At 51.2% G+C, this 11,848-nt stretch overlaps 1 protein-coding gene across 1 annotated transcript in view; it reads left to right on the top strand.

The window, feature by feature from the left end:
- Positions 1 to 5,915: 5,915 nt before the first annotated feature.
- EFNB1 (ephrin B1) overlaps positions 5,916 to 11,848 on the top strand; it is a 60,723-nt gene continuing 54,790 nt past the window's right edge. The window contains exon 1 of the mRNA XM_026066170.1: positions 5,916 to 6,069. The gene's annotated coding sequence lies outside the window, so the exon portion shown is untranslated. The remainder of the gene's footprint in view (positions 6,070 to 11,848) is intronic.

Below are 11,848 nucleotides of genomic sequence, written 5' to 3' on the forward strand. Positions count from 1 at the left end.
TTCCCCTTCAGCTGTGTTTGTTTTCGAACTTGCGTTATTCTTATTCCGCATAAACTCTGCGGAGACGCGTCCTGGTGGCCTGCGCGCACCCGGAGCACGGCGCTCTTCGGCAGCGCCCTTCCCTCTCCCCTAGCTTGTCCTCTGCAACCCGCGGCTGGGAAAATCGGGGCAGCTGCAGCCTGTCGGGATAATTCCACTCAGCCGAAGGAAGGTCGGTGGCGGGAGGGTCCGTGGTGCGGCCCTTGAGCCTCGCCATCGCCCCGCTCCTCCGCCAGCACCAAAGCTCCGGGGAAGCTCCCGCGTCCTCCTCCGCTCTGCGCGTCGCTGCAGCGGGATGGCTGCTTCCCCCCGGCCGAGCGAGGAGAGGGACCGTGCGAGGTGGAGGAGCGGAGGAAGGCCAGCTGGCGGCAGGAGCTGCAGCTGCACGCGGGAAGGTCCGGCTCGGCCGGAGGTTTCCCTCCCCGCACTCGGCCCGGCCCCGGGACCCTCCTCGATCAGGCSCTGGGTTTTGCTGCTGCATGGGAAAGGCAGGGAGAAGGATGCAAACCCTGCCGGGCTAAAAACTCTCGCGGAGGCGTAAGGCGTCCCCAGCTCGYGCACCAGCCCGCTGGCTTTATGTCTTTGTTTTTGCCACCCTGGATCAACTAAGGACCCGGGGGCTGTTCCTCTGTGTGCTTTTGCAAAATCAAACTTCTGCTCCCGAAAGCTGCTCGGGCGGATGGTGCCGAGGGGCGGCGCGGGGCAGCCGCTGTCGGCACGAGGGCCGTGGCCGTCCCCGCTGCAGCCGCGGCTCCGGGTAGCAGGGAGGCCGAGCGCTCCATTACGCTTCTGATCTCTGTCCAGGCCTGGTTCAGGATGGGAACTGTTTCCCTAATTACCCCCTTTATGTAGGGCTGTTTTGGTTGGGCTTATCCAATATCTCTCGGAAAAAAAAAAAAGTCCTGCCAGGGTGTGTGTCGGGTGGGGGAGAGGAACATGCTTTCCCATATTGTGCAGGAATCCCAGCGCGCTCTTCGTATAGCCCTGGGTGTTCCCACCCACGGCAGGCGGTTTCACGCTCCTCTTTCGGGCTGGTTTCATAACACCCAGGGGAGGCACGAGGCTTTTCCAAAGCCGCCGCGGTTCGTTGGGCTGGCGGCAYGTGGCCGTGCGGCGCCGGGCGCCCCCTTCCAGGGCAGCGGCTGGTGGTTTGGGGGGGACCCGGGGGGGGGTGGGGGGCGACGCGGGCTTCCTCGTGGTCCGTGATGCTGCTCCGTGGTGGTCTTCTCCTCCCGAGCGCTGAGATGCCTGCGTGTTGTGTCGGTCTCRTTTTGGTTGTAAACCTTCCAAAGTGGAGATGGAGCCTAGGGTCCCGCGCGTGCTTGTCCGCCTCGGTGCGGGATCGCGGAGGTGCTGCGGGAAGCAGTTGGGCAAGGAGTTAAGTCGCTCCCCCTCGCCCCGTCCCAGGTTTGGGTTCAGGTGCCCCGTGGAGGGCGAGGACTGCAGGTGGCTGCTCTCGCTGTCCGCCCAAGGCAAATCCCTTTCTCTCCTCCTTATTTTCCCTTTCTCGTATGGAGGGATATGGTTTTCGTRTGGAGGGATATGGACTATGCTGTGGTGCTTCCAAGAGTTGATCCWTGCCTGTAAAGCAGTTCAAGGTTCACAGGTCGTAAGACGTGCAAGAAAGCACTAACGCTGCAGCCTTGTGCCAGTGCACAGATGGAGAAAAGGAACTTCTAAATTTCTTTTAAAAACACTGTTTTTCCTTAAGGTACCTCTCTCCCTGTGCCCTCCGGTGTGCACCCAGTTCGCRTCTTGTGTGTTTTAGACCTAGCAGGAGAGACCTCACCCCATAGCCCTCTTCCGAATAGCCTTTGCCACCTACTTTTTGCTGGGGGAAGGGGGAGAGAATCACTTTCCTAGTTTATTAAAGATAAAGAGATTTGTTGATAGTGCAAATGGTTTCCTTACACAAGTATTGAGAGGGTGACAGATACAAAAGTAGCGGGATAATTGCTTCCAGCTGCTTGCTGCCTTCCCCGCCTCGCCTGGCCGCCGCTGCCGCCTGCGTTCCAAAGCGCTGCCAGCGCCGGCGAGCAAAACCAGCGAGTCAGCCCGAAAATCGTGGCTGGCTTCAGCGATTTCAGACAACTCGAAACGAGGTGGCTCCGGATTCCCCTGCGTCTTTTGGAGAGCAGAGCGTGTCCGAAAGGCTAGGGCGTTCCTCTGTGCGCGTGGGAGCAGGAGACCTTGCGCGCTGCCGCTGAGACTCTCTCCCGGTTACATGAGCCCCTGAGCTGGGACTTTGGGAAAAATGTCGACTGCTGCGGGACTCGGGATGAAATCCAGAATTGGCAGCGCTTTCTCCATTGTCTTCTGCAGGCCGGTCTCTGGAATCTGGACCGGGGGATTCTGCCTGTTCTTTCCCCGAACCCCCTGGAGCTCTTGCTGCCTTGGGATGTTTGCACTGCGGGACCCTGTTTTTTGGCATCTGGGCTTTCTTGTCGAGAGCATCAGTTCTAGCAACAGTATCTATGATTATTTACTGGTTCTTTATGCCGAGTAATGTAAACATCTGGCTAATGCGGCGCAAGCGTTACGAGTGCAGYGGAACACGGGCTTATCTCCGGGTGTTTAGCACATGGGTTTTTAAACGCTTCGTGATCTAGTCAAAGAAGGTGGCCGTTGCCCTTAAAAATGTTGCGTTGTTTTGGTAAACTTTCCTCAAGGTAGAGATTCTTAAACTATTTCACTGCTGACCTTCTTGTTAATTATTGCTTTGCAGCAGTAAAAAAAATCAGCTGAAAGTGAGTGATGATGTGGTTGTTATCTGGTGTTCTTAGCCCAGCCAGGGCCCCGCTAGGAAAACATCGCGTCTGCGCTGCACAGGGATATGTCCCTGGCTCTGCATCGTTACCAGCTTTGCTCCCTTTTTCCCCATGCTTGGCGAACAGGAGCCTCGATTCATAAGCCCAGTTTTAACCTGATAGTTCTGACCTTGGTTTACCCTGGCAATATACCTATTAATGCAATTTTTTTCAAGGTAGCTGCTATAGAGGAAAGTCTAGCCCCGCGATAAAGGCACTGGAAGAGAAAAGGGAGCAAAATGGCTTGCCATCGTGTTGCTTGCTGATGGACGTAGGTTTTACTTCTCTGCAATTTCCCTTGCTTTTAGTCCTAGACAAAGCTTGGCGGGAAGGAGAAAAGAAAATGTGAACGGAAAAAATTTACTAGTCCTCTGATTTCCGTAGCGCTTCTGAAGGTGAGAGTTGAGTCACTTTGCCGTGTACAAGCTCAGCAATTTCATACTGTCCCCAGGGACTTACTGAAGTCATGCGGGGAGAAATAATGCTTGGGGTTAAAAATAGACACTTGACAATAGGAAGGAAGGACTGAAAAAGCTCCGCGTTAAGGGAAGTGGACAGGGCACTGGTGAAAAGCATCTGGATTACTCTGTACTGCTAGAGCTTAACTTTAATGATTTAGACCTGAATTAAACTTAATTTGCACTTGTCGTAGTCTGGAATGGATTTTGCTCTTTGGTTTTGGTGTCAATCAACACAGGAAAAGTGCCCTGTTTTTAAGGGTCTTGCAAAAGTTTGCTTTCTCTGCTGATCCCCTGTTGCTAGTTAATGCTGGGCTCTGCATCTTGCTAGGATACAGCCCTCGCAGGAACCCGGCCTGGGAGGAGAAAGATTCATTAAATCCTAATCGTTCGAGGGGGCAGGTGGGAAACAGCTTCCTCTGCCAAACAGCAAAGGAAAATACAGCGTGGGGAGAAAACGTTCCAGCTTCTCTAGCGTGCTTTCGGCACGGGTCTGGGGAGGGAGGGATTTGCATCAAATAAGGTCCACCTAGGCTCTTCCTCGCCAGATGGGATTCGCAGCCGTGCCTGCGCCGAGCGAGCCCTTGGTCAGGTGTTTTGTTGCTGGGCTGCCGGGGCCGGGGAGGCTGCGGGTCGGGGGCCTCTCTGCGGGCAGCGTGGCCGCGTCCCGTGCCGGAGGGAGCGCCGGCGCATGCGGCAGCACTGAGCGGGGCCCGGCGCGGCGGCTGCGGGAGGAGGCGCCGTGAGCGGCTCTGCGCGAGATGCAGAACTTAATTCTAAAACCGTTGCTTGAGGCTTTTGTTAAAGCTCATTAAAACCATCTGTGGCTACCAGAGCCTGACCAGAAAGCCGGAGTGACAGCGAGGACTGTGGCGGCTTGGTCTCGGTCCCCGCGGCACAGACGYGGCCAGCATCGTCCTTCCAGGACGAGCGGCGGCGACCCCCCCTCGCCCCCGGGCTTGGACGGGGAGACGAGAGGAAAAAAGATCGGGACTCTTGCTGGAGTAAAACCAGAAGTGATTCCGGCTCCTTGATTAGTTTAGAGCTTTATTCTTTATGCTCTGTTTCTTTAACTTTGGCAGCTTTCTTGGCCTTCTGCGCTGCGCGCGATGCCACAAGCACCGCGTGAACAATAGTTCTCAGAGGTGGGGTAGGAGGGTGGAAAGAGATGAAAGAGGAAAAGTAAAATTGAAGCATGTCTGGAAGTGCATTTTGATGTAAATGGGACTTTTTGATGGACTTTGAGAGACACCAGCAGAAAGGGCACTGGCCTCCTTCAGTGTGGAGAGCTCCCAGGGCTCTCCGCTGCGCTCCCGGCTCTTTCATTTGGCGAGGAAAAGGGCACTTTTTCATCGGCGAAACGGGCTCTTCTGTTGGGTGCACCTAAGACTACCTCATGCTGCTGCCGGTGGCTCCAATGGCCCGTGTCCCCGCAAGGGGTGACGCTCCTGCCTCAATGGCGAGCGGTAATGGGATCGGAGCCGGTCGCGGCGCTCACAATGCCGGAGCCGGCGCGCCGGGGCCTCTGCCGTGAAAGGTGCAGGCAACCTCTGACCACCCGCCCTCCTCCTCCTCCTCCTCCTCCTCCTCTGCCTTCCCGTGAGGACTCGCCAGCAACGCAGCAGATGTCTTGAATTTAAGACTTGGTTTGGAGAAGTGTTTTGTTTTGCTTTTTCCCTTTTTTCTGTTGCAAAAGAGGAAGGGCAAAGGCCTAGATGGTTTAACAAATTTGACTTTCTTCCCTGGAGGCTGCTGTTAAAAGCAGATGAGCCCGCGAAAGCAGACCGGCTCTCAACCCAGCCGCTGCGTCATGGGTGTCACCGGCGGGGTGGTTGCAGCTCTCCCCTCTGACTCTCTCTGATGTTCCCTGTTCAGGAGCTCGGTCTCAGCCGGTTCCTTTCTCCAGGCTTAAACTCTGTCCTTGACCCCCGTTTTGGCGGTGCAATGCCTGCTCTGTGCGCTGGCTGGCTCCGCAGGTCCTGCGGGCTTCAGCTCCAGGCTCCTTCCTTTTGGGACCTTGTGGCTGGCGGTGGGCGAGTTGACCAGCTGCGTTGTAAACAGGAGCTTGTATTTTTTTTTTTTTAACACTGAGACATCAGGAGCACGCGCATGCACAACGCTTCCTTTTCAGGCTGGGCTCTTCAGCTGGTGGCCCTCAGGGACAAGGAGAGGGGTTAGACCCGGGCAGAGCCCACACCCTCTTAAGCCAGCTAAAGTAGCACAGCGTTTGTTCTATCTTACCCCTTTTTAAAGAAAACAAATGAATGGTCGTGTTCAAAGTGTTAAAATCGTCATTAAATCTCCAAGAAACACAGCCTACTTTGTACCCAAGTAGGCATACCATGGGCAGCCAGGAGTGTAGACTTGCGTCTTGGCCTTGCTCCTCTGAACAGCTCCTGCAAACCTCTCCCCTTTTTGAGGAGGATTCAGTTTTAAACTGCCGGCATTCCTTTGATCTCCTGTGATCCCAACCCTTGTCCTTGGCACTGTCTCAACAGCTCTCAAGTGTTTTTGGAGATGTGGCATTGTCATGAGTCATTCTTCCTTTCTGCTCTTTTTTTTCTTCTTTTCCTTTCCCCAACAGACCCTTCGTTAAAAGGAAGCATGTTCATCCAGTAAATAAGAGCAAAATAAAAACACGCTGTTCATAATTTAGAAGGCATCTCCATCATGGTTGTCATTACTGTTTGAAAAAAGGCAGAGGTCTGGAAGAGAGAAGAGAAGCAAGTCAGAAAGGAGGAGCATCTCTCAAGCTGCATCGGGCTGTAAGATGAGCATAGTTGTTGGAGGGAGGATGCAGCAGGTCAAGGAACCGGGCCTGCGGGTGAAGTTGGCGCAGGCCTGGCTTTGCAGAGGGTGTGGGGTGCTGGCACCGCTTTGTGGTGGTCCTTCTTCTTGCTTCTTCCCTTTCTTGCTGCTCTCGGAGGTCGATGCAGGAGGCAGCCGACTCCTCCGAGAGCTTTGCCTCTGCCGCTGTTGCTGAGAGCTAGGGATGGTTGTTGGTCTCCTGTCACCTTTTCACGTGTTCGTGTGCTTTTGCTTGGCAGCTGCTGACCTTGTGAAGAGGAGAGAAGGAAAATTAGGACAGAAGAGCTCCCTGGGAGAGAAATTTGACAGGCTGGGGTGGGGGGAGAGAGATGAGAAACCAGGAAGGTCAGGCAATTTTAGTGTCCGTGTTTCTGTACTGTCTAGGGCAATCTTTGACTAAAGCGAAGACTGACCTGTCATTTCCTATATATTTTGTTGGTGAGCCATTAGCGCCTGGCTTGTGCTTATTCCTTGTATCTCCCAAATGCCTGGTGGAACCAGGACCACGTTTTGCAGCTGTGCTTTGAGGAACCCGTTCTGACAGCAGCTCCCAGTCTGAGGTGGTTTAATGTTCTGGTTCTTCATGATGTAGTTGTGGTGATGTGTGTGATGCTGCTACTGRTTTTTGGGTCCGTTGCTGCCCTGCGCTCCCATGCACCGCTCAGCAAACAGGCAATTTTGCATAGCCTTCCTGAGAGAAATTGCTCTGAAATACAGAGCGGCAGAAGTTTGTGCTACTGCTCTGTGGCTTGTTGCAGCTTCCTGACTCTGAATGGCTGTTGTGTGATGTGCTTGTTTTTCCTTGTCATAGGACTTTCCCTTCTTATTACATTGAAACACTTGAAAACTTTCCACCAGATGATCATAGTTAGACTCTGATCTTTCCTTTGGTTACTGCCAGCTCCCAACTTCTGTCAAACTGAGTTTTTCTTCCCTGTTAACACGATGCGGGCACTGCTTTCACCTTTCTTAAATTGTTGTTGTTACACACCGAGTTGTCGACAGTCAGAAAATTTACTGCTGGTATAAAACTATCAAAAAATGAACTGTTCCTAACAGTTGGTAAAATATCACAAGGCAATTGTGGGCAAACTTGTTTCTTTCTCTGACGTAACTTCTGAGTCAGTCTTTTAATCTCTAATCTAGGTTTATGGTCATCTTTATTGAAATGCTCGGCTCTGTAAAAAGTTGACATGTATGACCATCATAAAACAGGAGTTATAGGAATCCAAAATTGCCTTGATAGTCCAAGTGTCTGCAGGAAGCACTTTTAAAATTTGTAATCAGGATTTATTGGCTTTTGTGGCTGAAACTGTCAGTAGAAAATAAAATAATCAGTCCAGGGTGGATTTTTTTTTTTATTGGTATTTGACTCCTGTTCCATATATTTTTAAATCACTTCCTGTCTTGCCTACATGCCTAATCCCTTTTTTAACTTGGGGGGGGCTCCGGGTGATGGGAGGTGGGGGAATTCCATCTGGAAGACTTATCTGTGTCCTGCTTCCTGGCTCCGCATCCTTGGCAATGGCAGCAGGTTATGGAGTCCGCTTCCATGACAGCACGCTTTCCTTCCTTTCCGTATACTCCATGTGTTCAGGAGACTGAGCGTGTTTTTGCCGGTTGACCATGCCTCCGTGTTTTTCCTGTGCATGTCCATGGCAACACAACCACTGTGGAGGGGTTTAAGACCTTGGGGACGTGGAACAATGCGAGAGACCGATTCCAGGATCTTCTTCCTGACGCGGGGTGCCCCTGCGTCCTGTAAATGATGGTGTTAGGGTGTTTTTAAGATTTATGTAACCCACAACRTATACCTTTTGAAATGGTGTTCTTCTTAGGCCAGCAGTAGAGACTTCTTGCGTCTGCTGTGCTCCTCAGCCCTCACACTTGCCCTGAGATGGACTTGTCAGTTCTCCCACGACAAGCTGCTGCGGAGACCTGTCGTGCGGGTCTCAGTCCCCTGCGTGCTGGACCAGTTGCTTTTCTGGTTCTGAAGATGAAAAGCTTGGGAGCACCTGGAGGCTCTCCAGCTGCCTCTCTGAGTAGACAGGCTGTTAGCGTTGCAAGACGACGGCTGGCGGCTTTGTTTGGCTTTGAGAGGGTGCTTCAGTTCGGCTGGTTCCATGATCTGTTGGAGAGACGCGAGGGCTCTTCCAAACAGCTGCTCAGAAATCAAGACCGGAAGGACCTTTGTCACTCAAAACTATTAAATTTCATCCAGGTACAACAGTACTGAGGCCAATACATGAGGCCGGCATGCATTTTTCTAAAGACAACCAATCTCTATTCCAGAACCCCAAGAAATGGGGAAAATGCAGCTTTTTCTGGGTGGCTTGCTCAATGCTTAGTTGCCCTCGTGTATGACTTCTTTAATAATATGAATGCGTCTGAGGTCAGTCTGCATCCTCTGGTTCTAGCTGCTACTTTTCTGCACTGTATTAAAGGAAACTTCAGTGYCCCACAGGTTCTTCTTGGGAAGGTACTTAGTTGTTAAAACTCTTTCATTCTTTTTGACAAGATAAATAGACTAAACTTTTTCCCACTTTTTCCCAATCTTTGAATAATTCCTGTACTTTGCACTTGTTCACTATCGTTTCCCAACAGCTCCTTGCTTGTGTGCACACCGTAGGCTCAGGAGTACRTCCTGTATCCTTGTTTCTAGATGTAACACTTACTTGGCTCTGAGCATCTTCTTGGGCTGACCCCAGTTTTCCAGCGTTCAGATCTCCAGTTGCCTTGCTCCTCTCTCTGTTGATGCTTCTGCTAACCTTGATGTTGTCCAGAAGTTTTGCTTCCAGATCACTGAAAATACGGGGTGCAGTCGGGCATCATGCTGAATGCTGAGCAGTCTCATTTGTCCTCCACTGGTGGCTCAGTTCTGCTACTTGTCAATTAATGCATTTCCTAATACAGTTAAGATGTGCTCCGCTGCTATTGTGTGGTGGTAGTATTTTATTCAGAATGTAGTATGCTGAAGTCTGTACATCTATGCATTTACCTTTATCAACTAAACATGTAATTTCATCACAGAAGGATGTCAGGTCTGTCAAACAAATCTATTCTTTGTAAAGATGTGGGCTGGAATTAATTGGCAAGCATAGAATTCTGTTTTAAAGGGTTTACCTGAGACTAAAGTATGCTTCTAAAATTTTTTTCGAGTTAAAATTTGAAGTGGAAGTAGATGATCTCTCTTAAGGCTGTAACTTTGCTCTGCTCTAAAACTTAATTTTAAAATAAACAAGTGCAGTATGTTTGCTGATGAAGATTTAAATAATGTCACGCTGCGGACTTGAGTGAATTCACTGTCAGGCACCTGGAACAGGAATATGAAGTGATTAAACTGTTTTTTGACAATGTTAGGCTCTGCTGAAGGCACAAGAAAGATGTTTTTATRTGGGTTTATTCTGCTTAATTCAGTTTAACTAATTCATTCCGTGCTGAGAAGCTGTGAGTTGAAAAAAATAGAAACAAGTAACACGTTTCTATCTGTCTTATCTGCAACTAAAAATTAGACACAAAGATGACTAGTTTTGAAGAATGTTAGCCAGAAATAGTTTGTCCAGTTTGTTAAATATGGCTATTTCCTTTTTGTTGAACAAATATCTTCCTTAATGGAAAAACTTTTTGTTAAACTTTCTTATGTTATCATACTTATCATGCAGGGTGACTTCTAAAAGTACTTTCTAAAATGCCAGTTTTTATCCAGGTCTTAAAATTGAAATTCATTTTTTATCCAAAAGGAGGATAGAAATGACTCTACTAAAATTAGATTAATCCTAATAAGAATGTCAGTTATCACTTCTGAATACATTAAAATATTTTTTGAAATTTTCCATGCCTCTTTAGCTATAATTGCTAGTGTAATTCCTTACATAGACATAGTGTGTCCTCAAGGTTGACAGAAATATTTAATGTAATGTTAACACTGTGGTAAGTTCTAAATTAGTATGTCGCAGTCATTACAAACGTTTTCGACTTTCTCAATAAGTTTAAAAAAAACCTAAAAGACCCTCAAATGCAAAACAAGATTCAAATGCATTTAAAGGGGTGTCCACTACCTCGTTTCATCTGGCAGAGGGTGGTGGCACCAGTGGTAGCTGGATGAGCTCTCCACCAAATTCTGCTGCAGCGGCTGGATTTTGTGCATTGCTTTGTGGCGTCCCGATGGCTTCGTCGTGCCGGCCCTGATGCCGAAGGGGCTGCCCGCGACGTGGGTATCGGCCAGCAGCGCCCCGGGCTGAGGACCTGCCTCTTGAGCATTGGCACCCCCGAGTGCTCCTGGGCTTCTGGAAGCGGCTCAGTTATTCCAGCTTCTGCTGAAGTAACTGTGGCCAAAGAGCTCCTTGGTGCTAACTCTCCAGGCCTTCTGACCTATTAGAATTGGTTACTCCTGGTGTATATTTGACTTTTGKTTTTTTTTCTTTTGCTAAAGACTTTTTGTTTGCTAAAAGACTGAGAAATGCTGTGGGGTGCACTGCACTGGTTGACCCTGGAAAACAAGGCAGTAGTGGCAACGCTTGGATCTCTTTGGGGCAAGGGGATTTCCYGGGGCCTGACTTTCAGTCCAGCCACCAGCTTGGATGCTGAACAGTGTATTTTGGCTGACTCTCTTGGCTTCTTCCTAGAGTTAACTCTCCGCCCCGGATCTCCGAGGATCCATCCGGCAGGGTTGTGTGCGGGTTAGCTTATGCAGTGGCTGCGTGCATGTGTGCCTAAGGCTTTGCGTGCCGGGGCCGGGAGGCTGCGGAGGAGACCACGTGCGCCCGGCAGTCGGAGAAGGGGTCTTGCTTCTGTCGGAGCTCCGAGGTGTTGCCTTCGGGGGAGCTCTGTTTGGGACCCCCGCTCAGAGGCTTGGCTTGCAGGAACGGCCTGCCGAGGGGCTGAGCCCCCTGGAGATGGGGCACCCCTGTGCTCGTTTGCCCTCCGCGGGGAGCCTGGGGAACGCCGTTCCCTTTCGCTGACGACTTCTATACAGATCTGGAGTAATTGGATGCAAATTGGAACTGTTGGAGGCTGCGAGTCCTTCAAAAGGGCCTTTCATGAGCTGTGAGAGGGAGCCTGAAAGGGAAAGGAAGGCTGAGGATCCCGAGGGGGTGGAGACGGGCAATTCGGGGTGCCGTTACCGCCAGGAAAGTGCGGTCCGAGGCTTTGCACGGAGCGGGAGCAGTCCCTTTCTGGGCCCGTATCCCAAAGAGCTGCAGAACAAAACTTTGGGTGGTTCTTCAACAACAGCTCTGTGCTCACTTGGTTTTTTTAAGGCACAGTAAATAAAACTCCTTTCCTGATGCGTGTCCTGAAATGTTTGTTGCCTTTGTGTGCGTGCGTGCGCAGATGTTGGCAGCGAGGTAGGGCTTTTGATCTTTGTTTGCTTTTAGAGTTCCAGTCGCTCTAAGCACTCGAGATCCTTGTTCAGCGTTTCGGGGTATGTTTGAAGCACACTCGAGGAAGCGTGCAACCGAGCCTGCCGTCGACCCGCCAGCACCCGCTTACACCCGTGTGCCTGCAGCGTCCTGGGTGCACCTGGGGTTGACGTGGTGGCCAGAGCGGGCCGGTTCCCGCAGTAGCGCCGGTTCCCGTGGCGGTGCCAGTTCCCATGGTGGGGACTGTCCGGGTCTGCTGCGGGAACTGCGGGTGCAATAACTACCCGGAGCACCCCAAGTCGCTGGGGGTGGGGGGGGAGGTCAGGCGTGCCCGGGCTGGGGGAGCGCCGTCGCGGCGCGGGTGCAAGCCTCGTGC

The sequence above is a fragment of the Apteryx rowi genome, unplaced genomic scaffold (assembly GCF_003343035.1).
Source record: "Apteryx rowi isolate R43461 unplaced genomic scaffold, aptRow1 scaffold_24, whole genome shotgun sequence".
NCBI classification, from domain to species: domain Eukaryota; kingdom Metazoa; phylum Chordata; class Aves; order Apterygiformes; family Apterygidae; genus Apteryx; species Apteryx rowi.